At 48.2% G+C, this 15,000-nt stretch overlaps 1 protein-coding gene across 9 annotated transcripts in view; it reads right to left on the bottom strand.

Moving 5' to 3' along the window:
* The window catches only part of LOC143035703 (uncharacterized), a 687,713-nt gene that overhangs the window by 467,880 nt on the left and 204,833 nt on the right, over positions 1-15,000 (bottom strand). For 4 of the 9 annotated variants that reach the window (XM_076202574.1, XM_076202571.1, XM_076202575.1 and 1 more), the window contains exon 2: positions 11,672-11,807. The exons of the other annotated variants lie outside the window; for them this stretch is intronic. The gene's annotated coding sequence lies outside the window, so the exon portion shown is untranslated. The remainder of the gene's footprint in view (positions 1-11,671; positions 11,808-15,000) is intronic. 9 annotated transcript variants of the gene reach the window in all.

Here is a 15,000-nt window from a genome sequence, read left to right as displayed (position 1 = left end):
GCCGTAATCAAAATGCCTTCACATCCTTCCCCCAGTAAGCTTCCATCCCCCCCTCATCCCCCACCCACTAACCTCCCTCCCACCTCTCCCATTTCCCCCCTCTATCTCTTTCTCATTCGGACACGGCCGCTTCCAAAGCTTTCCCTCCCTCTCTTTTCCATTTCCCTTCAATCTCTACTCACGGTCTCTTCCTCTTCCTTCTCTTTTTACATCTCTCTTTTCCTTCAACCCTGAAGGCCTAGTCCCCTCTTACGACCCTCCTCTACCTATATTCACCTCTCTTCTCTCTTTCTTCCTCTGTTTAACCTCTCTTTGTCTCTGTTCCCACATACACTTCCATTTCCCAAATAAATTCCCATTCCTATTGCATCCTCCTCCTCCTACCACCGCCACTGGCACTACGAGTACACTTCCTATTCCCCTTCTTCCTCTTCCTGCTTCTCATTCCCCTCCTACTCTTTTCTTCACCTCCCTTCTCTTCCTCATCTTCCTCCGTCTTCTCATTCTTCCCTTCACTCTCCTCTTTTCCTACACTTTCCTTACTCTCTCCTCTGTTCTTCTTCCTCCTACTTTCCTTAACTCTCCTTCCACACTTGGCCCTTCCACCTTCCTCCTGAACATCCTTCTTCCTCCTCCACTTCCTTCCTTTTTCTCTCTCATTTCTTCTTTTTTCGCTTTCCTTTCTTCTTTTTCTTTCTTTCCTCCTTCCTGTCTTCTATCTTCCTCCAAGGCTATTTTCCACTCCTCTAGGAGCTGTTTTTCCTAATCTTCTTGACGTCTCTGCATAGACATCCTCATCTGTGTCGTCATCGTCACCGTTTCCTCAAGCATCACAGAATTAATCAGTTCAGCTCTTCATCGTCACGGATCCATCCGTGACCTCTTCAGTGTCACGGATCCATCCGTGACCTGTACGCTGGACCTATCTGCGGCTACTCAAGACCTGCACATCTGATCTGACTGTCCACAAACGTCACAAGCGGTTTGGTTCAGCCGTTGGAACCCCTTCGACCCGACCCCAAGGAGCCTAGGTCTTAATACCATCACTTCTACTTGTACACACGACTATCCTGCCCCCAGTTCGCTTTTATTCACTCTAAGGAAAATCTCTACAAAGACGAAACTCTATCACGTCCTCTCCCGTTCAGCTGATGACGACGACGACGATGATAATAATTTGGTTTAACATCACAAAATTCCCTCCTCCTATCGGGAGGCTAGGACGGTGCCCCTTACAGAAGACTTTGTAGCGTGGAATTTAATCAACCATGCCCTTGGTTCAACTTCGCCGGTGGCAGGATTCAAACCACCATCACCTCGACCTTCGCCGCAAGTAACGATGCCTTAACGCGCTCAGCCAGCGATAATAATGATGATGATAACGACGACGATCACGAAAACGATGACGAAGATTATGACGAAAGGCTCGACAGCAATCACATTCACACCTCCCTCGCGTCATTATATTAACTACTTAAAAAAAAAAAAAAAAAAAAAAAAAAAAAAGAATCCTCCCCTTGATCTTCTGCGATTTAATATTCCTCTTCTCTTTAGACTAACAGTTTCCCAGCCCCTCCCTTCTCTAAACTCCCTAACTCCCATTCTCATAATCTCTAGCAGGTCCCAATCTTCGGTCCCTTTCACACGACATTATCAGGAGTTTTATCCCCATACAAGGGACGATCTCATAAATACTCATAAGTCTTAACCATTATGGGCCCATTTCTCATTATCACTAACACTGTCACTAACATCACCAGCGTGAGCATTATCCCCTCCACCACCGCCTCCACCACCACCTCCACCACCTCCACCACCACCACCACTGCTCTACTGCCGCCCCTACACAAACGCCAACAAAAATATTGTCATTATTAACATCATTAGTAAAAGCCCACAACCTCTGCCGTCATTAACACCACTACCATCACCACCGCTGCCGCACCACTCCACCCACCTCTACCACCACCACCAAGTCATTACCATCAAAACCACCACTATCACCACCGCAACACCATTACTTCCAACAGTAAAAAAAAATATAGCTCAAACTAAGATTACTATCACTACCACCACCACCACCACGACCTTCCTCTACACCTCCGCCTCCCCTTCCCCTTTTGCCAGACCCTATATCATCTTTCATCCCCACCCACTCTTGTTGTAACACCCCGTCTTACCCTCTTCCACCTCCTCTTCCTCCTTCTTTCCCTCTTTCTCTTTCCTCCCTCTCTGCACGGGGTACTGGCCGCATGTTTTATGCAGACAATATTTCAGAAGCTTCAATGACATCCCTCCGGATCAAGTCACTCAGCATTCGTTCACGACTGGAGACTAATCTCCACTCAAAGGAGAATGTCGATCACTTTTATCTTCTACTGTCCTTCCGCTCTGCTGCCCTCCTTAAATCTCTTTTACCATCTCTACGCATCGAATTCTTCGATACAATACTGCTCCCACGGATAGAAACGCTCACTATTGTTAACGAAATACCAATCGTTCTCTTCCTCTTACTACTACTCCTCATTTATTTACTTTCTTTATGGCCTCTTCTTTCCCTTTTCTCTCCCAAGACTCTTTATTATCTTACCTCCATCTCCTCTTCAGCCCTCTTTTCTCTCCTCCTCTTGTTCTTCCTCCTTTTCCTTCTACGTTAAACATTTCTTCTCCTTTTCCCCGTTGCACGCCTCCTCTTCCTCTTCCTTCACCTTCTCCTCCTCTTCCTTTCCCTCCTCGTACTAGGCTACCCCTTCCTTCTTCCTCCGCCTCATACGCCTCCTATCTTTCCCTTTTTCTTCCTCCGTTTCCTCCTCTCTTCCTCCACCTCCAGCTCCTTGTTCTCCACCCCCTCTTCCTCTTCCTCCCACTCCTCCCCCTATAAGTCCTGTTCCTTCTCATCCCCTCTCCTGTTTCTCCTCTACCTCTCCCTCTTTCTCCTCCTCCTTTCTTTCTCCTTTGCTTTCCATCCTCCACCTCCTCCTCCTCCTCCTCCTCCTCCTCCTCCTCCTCCTCCTCCTCCTCCTCCTCCTCCTCTTCCGGCTTTTCTTCGTCTTCTTCCAAGTCCACTCCTCCCCCCTCTTCCCCACGCACCCCCAACGTCGAGATGTCATTAGGTTCTCGCGTCAGCTGATCATGAGACCCTGGCCGCCGCCTTGTGATGATGAAAAGGCAAGAGAGGGGGGTTGGGGGTTTGGGGGAGGAGGAATGAGAGGGAAAAGAAGGGGGCAGAAGAGGGTAGAAAGGGGGGGAAGAAAGAATGGGTGGGGAGGGTTGAAAGATGGACGGTGGAAAAGGGTGAGAGGGAATGTAGAAGTTGAGTGGGGGAAGGAAAGAATGCAGGATGGGGGGGACGTGAAATAATGAGATTTGGGGATGGGAGTGGGGGGAGGAGGAGTGTATGGGAGGAGTAATTAACTGTCTGGACGAAAGGGTAGAGTGTCTGTGGGGAGCGGAGAGAAGAGGAAGGGAAGGGAAACTTCCGAAGGCATGAGGTATACAGCTGATGAGTTGAGGTAAGTCATACACGGGGACAATAGTAGTGGCGAGGTGAGTGAAGGGCAGCGAAGGAGTTGGATTAAATGCCAATGTCGAAAAAATGGGAGGTAATGATGAAAAATAAAATGGGGAACCAGGTACTGGAAGAGGGGCTGATGGAGAACTGGGTGTACAGTAATAGGAGTGAATAGTAGGGGAAAGAAAGAGTAACAAACTGTCGGAGTAGGGTATCGAGTTCAAGACAACACCTCTAATTTATTTTTTTATAATTCGCCGACGACCCCGGCACTGGTCTAATCCATCCTCTTCCCTCTCCCATGGTATAGGTCACTAAATCTGCAGTGGATCCTCAAGACTGAACATTTCATTTTCAACCATGCAAGACATGGAGAAACGTCTTGCGACAAACAGAACACAGCTCTTGACAACTCGAAAGGTCCCGTGCTGAACTTGATCAAGTAGGAAGAGCGATGATCCACACTTTAGTATAAAAGTACATAATAACATAACATAAGAACATAAGAATGAAAGAGACTGCAAGAGACCATAAGGCCTACACTAGGCAGTTCCGTATCCATCACCACCTCTTATCCCCATCCATAAAATTGTCTAATTGTTTCTTAGAACAACTGATAGTTTCAGCGCTTACTACATGGTTACTAAGTTTATTCCAACCTCAGACAAATAAGCTCTATTTATACGAGCGTCCCACGAGTAACTGTCTCAGTATGAAAAAAAAAAAACAAAGAAAAAAAACGCATTAGAACAGCAACCCCAACTTCCAGATCTCCTTGAAAAAGAGCAGTGTTGCACAGTGATACTATAAGGATAATAACAGAAGTTTAATCAAATTTGTAATACTGGGACTACAAATATTGGGCCTCCGACCTTGCGTTGGCCCTGACGACCTAATGATGATCAGAATAACCCCGAAGCCTTGGACTCCTCAACGTGTACATAAATGCATTTGATGATTGATGATCCGGGTTTTACTTCACGACCTCCTTCGTTTTGGGCCAAGAGGAAGGTGCCTTACGGAAGGACTGGCTTCAGAGGAAGAGGACCATTGCTCAGAACGAATGATGCCGCCCTTCATAGCCTCTGCTCTGTGATCAGGATTCGAACCCTGGCTCTTGACCTCCCTTGTGGTTCCCAGCTTAGCACTCCACCGTTGAAGCTCAACGGGCACGTATGTAAAGGCATTTGATGCCTCATGTGTTAAGTAAATACGAGAAATTACTGAGTATAAACTCATTATGTGTGTAGCAGAGCATCTGAACTTGAATAAATCTTGGAAGTTACTGGATATATCACCAAATGAATAATGGATATTACAATGTTAAACCCTGTTCGGTTCGTTATATGGCACTGACTCCAGAATTTTCATTCAGTCAATATGTTATGGGCTTTACTAACACCCATATGCACTAGAGTCCCGTAGCATAATTTCATGACATTATTTCTCCACACGGAGAAGAATACTGATCACTTACGACTTCGACTATCTTTCCTTTCTGGTACATACACACATATACATATACCAACGGCTTTTTCCCCCTTACCATGGAGTTAGCCAAAAAACAAAGGCACAAGATCCCCTCCCACCCATTCTATCCCAATACACTCTTCTCCCATTCATTCCCCCTCCCTCCCTCTTATCTTGGCTCCTCCTGGATGACGGGTCATCCCTGCATCTCGCTCACTGCCCTGGGTCACAAGCAATGTAGCATGACAGCACATTCATAAACAAAGACATAAGATCCACTCCCACACATTCTATCCCAATACACTCTACTCCCATTCATCCCCCTCTCCCTCCCTCTTATCTTGGCTCCTCCTGGATGACGGGTCATCCCTGCATCTCGCTCACTGCCCTGGGTCACAAGCAATGTAGCAAGACACAGCACATCCATAGCAAGGCCGCTTCATTTAATCGGCGACCCGCCTCTCCTTTCCCTCATGCAGGACATTTCTGTTTTTCTTTTCTGATACATTTCATAAACTTTTTTTCACCATCGCAATAACCCAAACTCTTCAGCGCGATACTGTTCCAAGGGGCAGAGGCACTGGTAACGCAATACAAGAGTTCCATGTTTGAAAGTTATCTGCCATCTCATAGGCTTAATAGTTATATGGTGAACCACAACGTCACGAGTGGGAATTTAGACGTGCTGGATACATACTACTTGTGTCATTTGACAAACTTAGGATGGGAAAGAACAACACAGTGTGATGACGGAACTTGACAGTGTGATGAGGGAGGTATTTGGAGTGAGGGACGCAATCTGCAAGGACGGATTTTTCACCCCTATTCCACTCCCTTTCTAGGGTGGAATGGGAGTTAGGTATTTAACTAAGAATAAAGGAACGGTTAAGGGATGTCAGAGGGAGACAGGGACGGGTGAGGAGAAGGCAAGAGGTAAATGGGTTAGAGGGAATTTACATGGTGAAGGGGGAGAGCAAGGTTGGGGGGAGGGAGGGGGAGGGAGGGGGGAGGGGAGTGAGGACGGGAGGGGAGAGTAAGAGGGAGGAGTGCAAAGCGGGGAATAAGAGAAACGTATAGCGAAAGTTTAGAGAGGGGGAGAAAAGGAATGGAAAAATAAATGAGAAAAAACAAAAGAGCAATCAGAGGCTGAACAGAGCGAAGGCAAGGGCAAAGGAAAAGGCAACAAAGGAAGGAAGAAGTAGGGAGAAGATGAAGGAAATGGTGGAGTGCACGTGGGATGAGGGGGAGGGAGGAGGGAAGAGGGGGGAAGGGAGGGAAAGGGGATCATAAAGTTTGTGTGAGAAAAGGAAAAGGAGAAAAAGAATAGCAAGAGAACACGGAAACAAATGGCGAAGAGGACAGACTCGGAAGAAAGGAAGAAAGAGGAGGAGGAGGAGGAGGAGGAGGAGGAGGGAGAAGGGGAGGGGGAGGGGGAGGGGGAGGGGGAAAGGGAGGAGGAGGATGGAGAGAGGGAAAGGGAGGATAAAAGAAATCGGACTACAAGGAAGAAGAGGAACAGGAAGAGGAAGAGAGGAACCGAGAACAGTAAGAGGACGAAGATAAGAGGTAAGAGGAGAAAGAGGAAAGGAAGGGGGGGGGGAAAGAGAAGAACAAAGAGGAGGAGAATGGTGGGTGGGGGGGGAGGTGTAGGGGTTGAGAAAGAAGATTGGAATCGAGTGATTAGAAGAAGGCTGATCTGAGGGTGTGGAGTTCCTGTGACTGGTCCTGCTCCACCAAGAGAGAGAGTGAATGAGGGAACCCGATTGGGGGACAAAGATTGGAAGCCTTTGACCGGAAAAAGTGATTGGAGGGAGCCGCGGCTAGGGGGCCCGATGGAGGAGGGGGAGAGTGTGTCCGAAAGGGCCCCTCCGACTGGACACACACGCACACACATGCACATGCGCACACACACACACACACACACACACACACACACACACACACACACACACACACACACACACACACACACACATACAAACACTCACACGTACACAAAGAGAGGTACAGATATACATATATATATATATATATATAGAGAGAGAGAGAGAGAGAGAGAGAGAGAGAGAGAGAGAGAGAGAGAGAGAGAGAGAGAGAGAGAGAGAGAGAGAGAGAGAGAAGGGGGGGAGGGAGAGGGAGGGGGGGAACCGCCGCCGCCGTCGTCGTAGGTCGTGTGGTCACAAGGGCACGATTAACCTCCCTGGCGTGGTCATGTAGCCGAGGAAGGCTCCTCCAATCCCGCGAAGTACTGAAACCGTGGCCCTCCTCGTTGTCTTCTGTCTTCCTTCCTCCTCCTCCGACTGCGTTCCAGTGCCACACTTCTCCAGTTTTCCCATTTTTGAAAGCAATAGCAACATGAGCAGGAATGCATTGTAACCAACTTTAGTCAGATGGCGCTTAGTTCTCGCCTCTGCCTATCTGTTTGCCTTGTCTGCGATAGATAAGGAAAAGGACAGCATGGTTCTGATTTCTGGTAACATACATGGGCGGTGATCAAAATGCAGATAGATAGATAGATAGATAGATAGATAGATAGATAGATAGTTGTGTACAGACGCCTCGTCGCCTAGTATGCACACAAAAGTATCCATCTAGCAGGGTTTAACTAGAGTACCAGAGACCACAGGCTGCAAAATAGAATGTATGTGTAGCTAAAACGCGATGGAGAAAGGGGGCAAGGACAGAGGGAGAGGAGAAGATAGGAGAGGAGAGGAGAGGAGAGGAGAGGAGAGGAGAGGAGAGGAGGGAAGAGAGAAGAGTTAGCAGAGGGAGGAGAGGAGAGGGGAAGAGAGAGAGGGAAAAGAGGGGAGAGAGGGAAGAGAGGAGAGAGGAGGAAAGCGGAGGCTAAATGGAGAGCGCATGGGCCACTGGAAGGAAGAATCAAGACGTGCGGATTGGCTGGTCAACAGATTGGAGATGGATTAGTCGTGGCACAAAAGAGGTTAGAGGAAGACTGGTGGCGAAACCTTGTTGGGGGGGAGGAAGAAGGGGAGAAGGGGAGAAGGGGAGAAGGGACGCTCAACGAGCCAAGTATTTGTTGGAAATTGGGAGTCAGGGGGGATGGGGAGATGTCGATGAACAACGTAGCCCGTGTGGAGCATTGACGGGGGGAGTATGGGGACGCAAGAACTTTACCCCCAATCACCCATTCACTCTCCCACACCCAATTACCCCACTACGCCATCATCTCGCCAACATTTCCCTGCATGAAGGCTGCATTTTCCTGCAATTGAAGCTTCTTTTCAAGCAAGTGAGGTTGTCGAGATGTTGATGTGAGGAAGGAAGTGGAGGCGAAGGAGGTGACGAGGTTACAAGAGTGAAGATTATGGGAAGGCTGGGGAGGGGAGGGGAGAGGAAGATAGTGTGGGGTGGAATAGTGGAGGGGAAAGGAGGGTGGAGTAAGTACGGTTGAGTAGGGTAAGGTAAGGTGGAGGAGAGGAGGGGAGGGAAGAAGAGGAGAGGGATGAAGAAGGTAGGGGAACAAAGAGGAAGGAAGAGGAAGGAAGAGGAAGGAAGAGGAAGGAAGAGGAAGGAAGAGGAAGGAAGAGGAAGGAAGAGGAAGGAAGAGGAAGGGAGGACTAGTACCAAGACGGGAGGTGAAGAGAAGGAAAGGTGGAGAAGGGGGAAGGAAGGAAGGAAGGGGGAGGGGAAGGGAGGGCAGCAGAGAACACGATATTGGAGGGGAGCGCAGGGGAGGAGAGGGGAGGAGAAAAGGAGGAGAAGGGAGATAGGAAGAGAGGAGAGATGGGAAGGGGAGGTGAAACGTGCGGAAGGGGAAAGGAGAAAATTTGTGGGTGAAAGAGGGAGAAAGGCTGAGGAGACGGAGGATGATACTGAGGAGGAAGAGGAGAACAGAAGAGGGAGGGTAAGGAGGAAGAGAAAGAGGAAAAAGAGGAGGAAGAGGGAGGGTAAGGAGGAAGAGAAAGAGGAAAAAGAGAAGGAGGAAAAGGAAGAGGGAGAGAAGGAGAAGGAAGAGTAAGGGAGGGAGACAAGGAGTTGGATAAAGATGATAAGTAAGAGAAGGAGGGAAGGAGGAAGAGGAGTTGGAGGAGGGGGAGGAGGAGAAGTAGGAAAAGGAATAGGGGAGAAGGAGAAGGAAAAGTAAGGGAGGAGGAAGAGAAGGCGTATGAAGATGAGGCGTAAGAGGAGGAGAAAGAATAGAAGGAGCAGGAGGAGGAGGTAGAGGAGGAGCAGAAGGAGGAGGAGCAGAAGGAGGAGGAGCAGAAGGAGAAGGAGCATTGGGAATAGAAATAAAGTGATCAAGGGTTTGAACAGGAGAGGACGAGAAGGACAATAAAGAGAAAAAGAAGGAAAAGTAGGAGGAGGAGGAAGAGCAGGAAGAGGAGGAGGAGGAGGAGTAAAAGGATGGTGAAGAGGAAGAGGAGCTGGGGTTACAACGGGAGAAGGAGAAGGGTGAGTACGAGGAGAAAAGGAAGAAGAAATTAAGAGGAAGAAGAGAAGACGAAGAGGAGGAAGAGGAAGAAGAGGAGAAAGAAGAGGAAAAGAAGGAAGAGGCCGAGTAGAAGGAAAAGGAAGAGGAAGAAGAGGATAAGAATGAATAAGAAGAGGACGAGCAGGAGGAAGAAGAGGAGGTACAAGAGGATGGTAGAAAATCAGCAGGGGGTTCGATGTCAGTCCGGATATGTATAGCGAGAGGGATTATCATAACGATGAGAATATAATGGACAGAAAGTGGCTCATGAAGGAAAGGTCCTAACGAGCAAAGATATCGCCAACAAGGAGACTGATCGAGACACTAGAAGAAGTCTCATGATGCTCGATGTCAACATGGAATCAAAGAACCAAGGGTGAGGTCGTTACTGGTGACGGTGGCAGTGGTGGTCATGGTGGTGTAATGGTGCTATTGGTAGTGGTGGCTGTGGTCTTGCTGGTCGGGAACCAGTGGTTACTGGGCAAGGGGGAGATATGGTTAAATGAGGAGACGAAGGGGGAGATAAGTAGCCAAGAGGAGCCACCAGCCTATACGGGACGAAAATGCGGAAGAGGAGAGGGATAGAGGAACTACCCGAAGAACTTGGAACAAAATCTAGTTCGAGCAAAAAGTTCTCGTTTATTCTTCTTCTGCAACGACGGAGTCTCGATCATTCTACGTGATTCATCGTTATTTGATATTGATATACTCTCCTTCGTTTTGTTTTCACCAATGTTTGGAGAACTTATGTCTTTCTAGATCAGGGGTTCTCAACCTCTTTCCTTATGTTCCCCATTCTTATGTATTGCTGTTTGTTATCCTCCTAGAAATCCCATCACTCGTGAATAGAACCTTAGTGTATCCACTAATTTTCACTAGTTTTTTATTTGTGGTTCTATTTGGGAACCACTGTGGCTGACAAGGAGTCATTGAAGCATTGGATAAGAACCATTGAATCTAGATGATACAAGAAAACTATCAGTCGGGCGGAAAAAAGCAGACTCGAATGAATACCTTCCACAAGTACTTCGAGGAAGAGATCGGCGGTATTCGAAGGGAAGAGACAACAATATGCCCAACAAAGTGACCGTATCGGGCAAAGAAGAGCGGGCGATGAAAGACACTTGAAGAAATCAAGGCCTTCTAGATATCAAAATTTATTTAGAATCAAAGATCTGATGGGCTCGAGTCAGAGGTCCTCGAGAGGGGAAGAGGCATCATGGTGCTTGACGTACCACTACAGGGCAAAAAGGAATGGACAACGAAAGGCGTCTGAAGGAACCTTATAGATATATCGAAGTCCATTTCTAGTTAGATCTGAAGGATTCAAATCAGAGGACCTGGAGAAAGATAGGAACACTATAGGGCAAAGAGGAATGGACGAAGAGAGACGCTTTGGGAAATGAAGACCTTCTAAATATATCGAAGTCCAGTTTGAGTCAAAGGTATTAAGCATTCAAAGTCAAAGGACATAGAGTTCGGGAGTCCCACTGCGATGTCGGACGAGGTGGCTAAGAGGAGCGGAATCTGGAAGATGAGCGGAGGTTGGGTTGAGGTGGGAGGGGATGTATTTTGTTGGCGACAACCAGCGCTTCAATCCCTGGAGAGGTGGAGACACAGAGGTGGTAATTCAGAAAATTACTGGGGGGGGGGGGCACTGGAAAAGAGGAACAATAGAAACTACTAGTGATTAATTTGTTTTTTGAGTGGAGACTAGTGTCCAATCGTAAAAGAATGCTGAAAGGCTTTGCTGCACAGGAATGTCACCAAGTCAATAAAAGACTGACTGCATGGAACTTATGCAGTCCTTACTCAATATGGGGTAGGTGGGGGTGGGGTTGGGGGTGGGGGATTTTTTGGGAAATTGGGAGAGGGGGTGAGGGGAGGAAGACAGTGCGCAAAAGGGCCAAAGGTCTAGGGGAGGAGAATATATGTGCTGCATGGAATGTCGGAAATGGAATAGTGGGAGGGGCGGAGGAAGGGCCGGGGAGTGAAGAAAGATGTGGAAAAAAAAAAAGCGAAGTGTGGAAGACACTGAGAGAACCGATGGGGGATGAGAAATCCTAGGAAAAGGATGAAGGAGGAGGAGGAGGCTGGGTGAGTGCAAGGGAAGACCGGGGCAAAGGGGAGGAAAGGAGGGGGAAAACAGGGAAAGAGAGGGTAGAATGGTGAGAATGAGAAATACTGAATAGATAAGGGAGCATTACACTTCGGTTGTGTACACTGGGGAAATGGGGAATGAAGATAGTAATATATACCGTTGTTGTTCTTGTTGTTGTTGTTGTTGGTGGAGGTGGTGGTGATGGCTGTGGTGGTGACAGAAATGGCGGAGACTGATTATAGTTGTTGGTGGTGATGGTACTGGAGCTAGAGGTTCTGCTGGCGAGGACGGCACTGTTGGAGGTAGAAATGTGGAGACTGCAGTGAGAATGTGAAAGAAATGATGGTGAATGAACTGCCAATAGCAGGGAAGGAAGTAAGGGAGGAAGGGAATTAATGATGGGCTAGAGAAGAGGAGGGTCTAGTAGGAGACGAGGAAATATAAATAAGAGGAGGAGCAGGAGGAAGAGGAGGATGAGGAAGAGGAAGAGAAAATGTGGAGGAGGAACAGAAGGAAGAGGACGAAAGGGGAGAAAAGGAGGAGGGCGAGGACGAGAAAGAGGATGGCTAGGAAAAGAGGAAAAGGAGGAGGAGGAAAAGGAGGAGGAGGAAAAGGAGGAGGAAAAGGAAGACACAGAGGAGGAGGAGGAAAAGGAAGACACAGAGGAGGAGGAGGATAAAGATGAGAAGTAGTGGTCAAAGAAGCAGTAGAGGAAGAGGAGGAGAAAGAAAAGGAAGAAAAACGAAAGAAGATGAAGAAGAAGAAGAAAGAGGAGGAGGAGAAGAAGTAGAAGAAGAAAAGACGAAGAGGAGGAGGAAGAAGAAGAAGGGACAAAGGCGAAGTGCTGACAAACTGACGAAGCAAGAAGCCGATGGAGGGGAGTGGAAAAGAGAGGGGAAGAGAGAGAGGGGAAGAGAGAGAGGGGAAGAGAGAGAGGGAAAGAGAGAGAGGGGAAGAGAGAGAAAGGGAAGGACGAGAAAGGAGAAGGAGAAAGGGTGAGGGGAAAGTGAGTGATGTCCTGGGAGAAAGAAAGAAAGAAAAAGAGGGAAAACTAGAAAAGAGGATGAAAGAGTGGAGGTCAAAAAACGACGTCAGGCATTAAGGAGGGGGGCTCATGGAAGGAAGAAATAAATGAAGAAAGAAAGGAAGGAATGAAGGAAGAAAGATAGAAAAGAAGGAAGGAGGGAAGGAAGGAAGGAAGGAAGGAAGGAAGGAAGGAAGGAAGGAAGGAAGGAAGGAAGGAAGGGAAAGAAAGGAATAACAAGAGATACAGAGAAGTATAAAGAAGTAGAAAGATAAAGAAAGAAGTAGAAAGGGGTGAAAAGAGAACGAAGAGAAAGAGAATGGGGAGAGTGAGAGAGAAGAGTGAGGAAGGAAAGAGTAAGGGAAGAGAGGGCGAGGGATGAAAGAGTGAGAGCGGCAAGAGTAAAAACGTGGAAAGTGAGAGCCGAGAGAGAACGACAGTAGAGAGAGGATGACAGCGGAGAGAGTGAGAGCAGATATAAAGAGAGTGGAAAGAGAGCGAAAGCAAAGAGAATGACAGCTAAGAGAGAGCGGAGAGAGTGAGAGCAGATATAAAGAGAGTGGAAAGAGAGCGAAAGCAAAGAGAATGACAGCTAAGAGAGAGCGGAAAGAGTGAGAGCAGATATAAAGAGAGTGGAAAGAGAGCGAAAGCAAAGAGAATGATAGCTAAGAGAGAGCGGAGAGTGAGGATGGGGAGACACTAAGTAAAGAGAGTAGAGAGCGAGGGAGACGGGCCTGGGGAGAGGTATGGGGAAAAGAGGAATCGGAGGGAGAGAGGGAAAAGAGGGAACAAGCGAGGGAGTGAGGGAGTTGGTGAGAGCAAGAGAGAGGAGATGGAGCGTGAAGAAAGATGATGAGTGAGTGAGAAGACGTATCGTGGTGAAAGCGGGGATGAGAGAGAGTGCGTGAGTGTGTGTGTGTGAGGGAGTGTGTGAGGGAGTGTGTGCGTGATTGAGTGAGTGAGTGAGTGAGTGAGTGAGTGAGTGAGTGAGTGAGTGAGGACGAGAGAATTGTGCAAGGAAGGGAGACGTAGCGTGGGGAAAAAGGAGGGAGCTGGAAAAGAGGGGGGGGAGTGGAGGGGAGGAGAGGGAGCACCCGGGGGGAGGAGGAGGGGGAGGAGGAGGAGAAGGAAGAAGGGGGGGAGGGGGGAGGTGCGCTTATTTGGCCGTCATTCAGCTGGTCTGATTTGGTATTCAAGTCTCATTCTACGTTTTCCCGCCACTCCGCGTTACGAACAAAGGCACAGCTAATTGCGCCCGCCCGTAGTCCTCCACCTCCTCCTCCTCCTCCTCCTCTTCCTCCTTCTCCTCCACCTCCTCCGACTCTTCCGCCTCCGCCACCACTGCCACCTTCTCTTCTTTCTCCTTCTCCACCACTGCCCTCTCCATTTCTCTCTCTCATTTTTTTTTTATTTCTTCGTCTCCTGTCCTTTCTCCATCTCTTTCCTCCGTTTCCGCCACCAATGTTATCATCTTTTCTTCCTCTTCCTCCAACACCCTTGGGCTCTCTTGTTCTACTTGTTCTCCTCCTCTTCCTCACGCTTTTCCGCCTCCTTTTCTTCCTCCTCCCCATCCTTTTCCTCTCTCTCCTCCTTTTCCTATACCTTTCTCCCGTCTTCTCCTCTTACTTCTTTCCTCTCTCCTTCCCACAGGCTCCTACTCCTACGCAGCGATTTCATCATAACTTAACCTCCAGACTTCTCTTTGCCTCCTACACCTCTTACCTCCTTGACTCTCTTCCTCCCTCCTCCTTTGTCTCCCTCACCCCCTCACGTCCTCCTTCCCCCCCTCCTCTACTTCTTTCAGGTTGCATTCTCAAAACCAGCTCTCCCTATACATTTCTTTCATCTCTTTTCCATCCCCCTAAAGCTACTCAGAAAGTTCTCCTCCCTCATGGAGCGACGGCCCAAACATCCCCTTCGTCTTCTGCGCAGCCTCACCCTTAACCTCAACACATTCTCTTCTCCTTTTCCTCTCCATCATCATCTCAAAACCAACTTTCCCTCTTACATGTACCCCATCTCCTCCGTACAACCAAGCTACTCACAAGGCTTTCCCCCATACCCTCCACCGTCTCCCCGCAGTCTCTCCCTCTCCCTCTCCCCCTCTCTCTTGTGCATCTCCCCCACCTCCACCCCCTCCTCCAAGCCCCTCCTTTTCCACAGCCCCAGTGTAAACAGCGTTCTCTCTCTCGAGTCTTCTTTTCATTTCACTTCTTCGTCTTCGTCTTCCTCATGTTCTCTTCCGCACTCGTCGTTTTTACTACGTTTCTTCTTTCTTTGGGTTTTCTGTTCTTCGTGTGTTACCATTTGTCACGTCTTCGTTAAGGTTTTCGTTTTAATGTTGAGATATTTTTACTTATGAGAGCTTTCTCCTCTCCTTCTTTTATTCCCAATTCGCTATCTACAGTTTTCTATACTTGAGATCCATTGCTTTTTTTCTTCCTTCCCCTTTCTTATGTACA

The sequence above is a fragment of the Oratosquilla oratoria genome, chromosome 19, assembly GCF_046742065.1.
Source record: "Oratosquilla oratoria isolate Oo_2021 chromosome 19, ASM4674206v1, whole genome shotgun sequence".
In the NCBI taxonomy this organism is placed as follows: domain Eukaryota; kingdom Metazoa; phylum Arthropoda; class Malacostraca; order Stomatopoda; family Squillidae; genus Oratosquilla; species Oratosquilla oratoria.
Note: the sequence above shows the minus strand (reverse complement) of the source record. Positions and strands in the feature narration are given on the sequence as shown.